General features: G+C 36.2%; 1 long non-coding RNA gene across 1 annotated transcript; it reads right to left on the bottom strand.

Moving 5' to 3' along the window:
* Positions 1-392: 392 nt before the first annotated feature.
* Positions 393-1,943, bottom strand: LOC148641675 (uncharacterized). Its single transcript, XR_015929847.1, has 2 exons — positions 1,715-1,943; positions 393-581 (listed from the first exon to the last, which is right to left on the bottom strand). It is a non-coding gene; the product is annotated as an uncharacterized LOC148641675 (long non-coding RNA).
* Between the last annotated feature and the right edge of the window lie 1,549 nt (positions 1,944-3,492).

The following is a 3,492-nucleotide window of genomic DNA, read 5'->3' as shown; positions in this document are numbered from 1 at the left end:
CGTGATTCTTCAGTTTTTGCTGACATTTAACATCTTTCACTAGTAAAAGTATTAAGTTTGAGCAATCAAGTTTCAATTAAAAGTTTGCTAAAAACATTGAGTCCATCATCTGCAACAATGGAATAAGGATGAATTATTTTAATAGGTGCTTTATATCAAATCAAATTTGCTATTATATGTATTGGCACTTGATTTGGATAATGTTAGTGTTAAAAGTGAAAGAGAACACATTAATCTCTCTTTTTCCTATTTTTTGGCACCTCATTATTTTTTCCCCAGACAATAGTCATGCTTCATAAGTTATACCTGTTATGAGATTTTGAAAAGCATCTTTTTAGAAAGTGCATATGATCAGTCATAATTGCAGGAGGTTCATTAAAATATTGACTGCCTGGCCTTTCGCATTTTGTTTTTAATTGCCTTTTTATGCCACAGAGATTAGACCAGTAAAAGAAGAAAACTGATGAAGGCTGATGTTTTCATTTTATATCAAATTCAAATCCACTTAAGACGTTTAACCATTCTTTGCTGCTCTTCCACAGCTCTCTCAATTGATTTGTGTTGAAGAAAAGCTTGTTTGTCTGGAATAAAGCACAAGACAAAATGGAGTACATTATTTAACAAACAGAATAAACAAATGCAAAAAATCCCCTGGAAACACAAAAAGTAAAAAGCACCAAAGCAGGCAGCAGAATTTCTGCTTTTGTCTGGCAGACATACTGTACTGTATTTGTTTTTAGCAAAACCTTTGGTGACAATGTCACTTTGTTGAGGTATGAAAGGGTTCCAATTTCACACCTGATTTGTGTTGCAGCTTTCCTCGTGTGTGTGAAAAGAAGCAGCCTTTGGCAGATGCTGTGAAGAAAGTTGATTATACTTTTGCATTAAGTGTCAATCACTGCCAGCTACTGTATAACCCACCCCCACCCCAAACCAATAGCCTCTTGTCTGACTTTTGCTTTGCAAACTCATTTCCCTGTTGACAAACACAGACAGCCCTTTCTGTTCTGCCAAAGAACTAGAATAGAAATATGCAAACAATTCACAGGCAAACTACAGATGGCTTTGCAGTACTATTCTGTCAAGGAATCATCAGAGCAGACAAGCTTAGAGCTCAGATGCAAGGCTGGCATAGTGGTTATGTCAGATCAGCTCCTGACACTACAGCAGAAGGTTTCTTCCCAGCAGGGCCTATTGAATTACATTTGCACTGGCCACCTTGTAGTTTTCACAGCTGTACAATGTATTTTAATCCAAAAGGTTTATTTAAAAATCACCATTAGACATTCATCTTGAAAATGATGACTATATAAACATGTAACAACAAATGTTGAACAAGCATTTGTGGAAGATAAAATGGGTGCTTGTCTATTGTTAGGGCTAATATTAGTAAGTGTTAATATGCTGAAAAGAGAAGAAAAGAAACACAATTTGTCGGCTTCAGAGTTTTTGTAAAAATAACAGTATGGCAAGCTCTAGGAAGGGTCAAATACTAAATCAAATCTGGTTCTTATGGAGTATCAGGACAAGGACCTTCCTGCTTCTGTCTTCCTCTCCTCTCTCTTTTTCTCATTTTGTCTTTCTCTGTACCTGCCTGTTTTTATGCCCTGCTCCTGGACTGCTGATGACACCCTTAATGATTACCCAGAACTGAACTAAGGTCATCCAAGATAAACCTTACAATTGCTTTGATCAGTGAATCTCAGACCCTTACCTATCAGCAAACATCTCCTTGCTCTGAAGCTCCCGGAGAACTGGAAATGTTGACAATAACCAGATTCTGTCCCTTAGATCATGACACCTCAGTCTCCACGTCCCAATAAATTACTGTAACAATATGATCCTCCCAAGTCTTATTTCTCAATGTAAAAAAAAAGAATCAAATTGATCTTCTTTTAACATCTCATGGTAGTATTCCCAGTGAGCCCCTCTAACAAAACTGAGGCACAGTCTTTCTTTATTCACCTCTTGTCCTTGTGAAACATTCCACAACACTCATCCAGCAGGACTGGCAATTGTTACACACACATCTGTACAGAATATACTGTGAGTGTGTATGATAGCAAGAATATTTCTCTAACATCATTCACACCCTGGAGGAAGTAGAACTTTCTTGAATTTTCTTCCTTTTAATTTATTTAGTTATTTTGTTTTAGGAAATATTATTATACTGTCTTAGTATCTTTTCAGTTTCAAACAGAAAATACGAACTCACATGAGTAATTCACATATTTTTTCTTAGGTTTTGCTTTAATACTACAAAAACGAAGATCAGCTGCAAAATCAATGAAAACTGCGTGAGTTTAACAAGACCTTTTAAAAAAACGGCAGAATCTGTGATGTTTCTCTTATAGAGCTACTGTATCAAACAAGATTTCAAAGTCTTTCTACTGTTCCGTTTTCTCCCATTTTCACGTTACTTTGTTAAATGTTTGCATCTCTTATCAAATCTATGCCCCAAGCCAATATTTCAATGACCTGCCACAATGCCAGAGGCAAGGTCCATTTTTCATTCCCTCACATGTGATTTGTTTACCTCTGGTTTCTGCTGAATTCAATGTCCTCCCAGTGCTGAATATCAATAAGTGTCTGTCAAAAATAATTTCAACACAGTTAAAATTCTTTATGTTGGCTGAAACTCCAAACAGGCTAGAAGACACTGTAGATTCAACCTCTTATCTGCTATCTCCTCCATACATTTTTCTTCTCCAGCGTATTCTAATATTCCAACTCTTACCAGCACATCAGCCTTACAACAGAACCTTGGACGGGATCACTGGGGGGAGTCACACTAAATTGTCCTTATGACCAAGCAGGTGAAGCGATTTTTTCACACCCTCTGTCCACATGAGACTTACTTGTATCTCTTGAAACTCAGATTTTGCTTTGGCATATTCAGCTTTGAGTCAATTCAACTCACCCTGTCCATCTGCAGGTCCTGTGAGACCCACAATCCTCATTCCTATCTGTAAGCCATAAGTGTAAGTTTAGTGCTTCCTGTCTCACTAATCCTTCCCAGAGATGAAAACACACTTATCGAGACATTCCTTGAGAGTGATAACAGTGCATGTGCTGGCAAACCTCCGTAGAGCTGTTAGAAAATATATTGTAATGAGCGTTACATACAGTACAAGCATGAAAAAGCTACTGTACATGTTTTAAAAAGTTAAATAAAATGATTGTATTAATGAGAAAATACTGGTGAATAATGTACAGTATATTACATGTGAAGGTATACCTATTCCTTCTTAGTTTCTGCTTTTAAAAATATTATATTTGAGAATGGTTTTGATCTTTTGTTTGACATTTATGGCAAGATTGTGTTTTTTCATCCAGATTATGGTGCAAAGCACATCTTTAACTTCAAATGTAAAACTTTTAACATTTTATAAATCCTATTCCAGAGATTAATTTCCGTGATAAGAAAGCAATCAGCAAGTTGTACTCTAGAATATACTGTAGCTTAAAATGACCAAGCTTTACATATATATA

This window comes from Lepisosteus platostomus, chromosome 24, assembly GCF_059453375.1.
Source record: "Lepisosteus platostomus isolate fLepPlt1 chromosome 24, fLepPlt1.hap1, whole genome shotgun sequence".
Classification (NCBI taxonomy): domain Eukaryota; kingdom Metazoa; phylum Chordata; class Actinopteri; order Semionotiformes; family Lepisosteidae; genus Lepisosteus; species Lepisosteus platostomus.
Note: the sequence above shows the minus strand (reverse complement) of the source record. Positions and strands in the feature narration are given on the sequence as shown.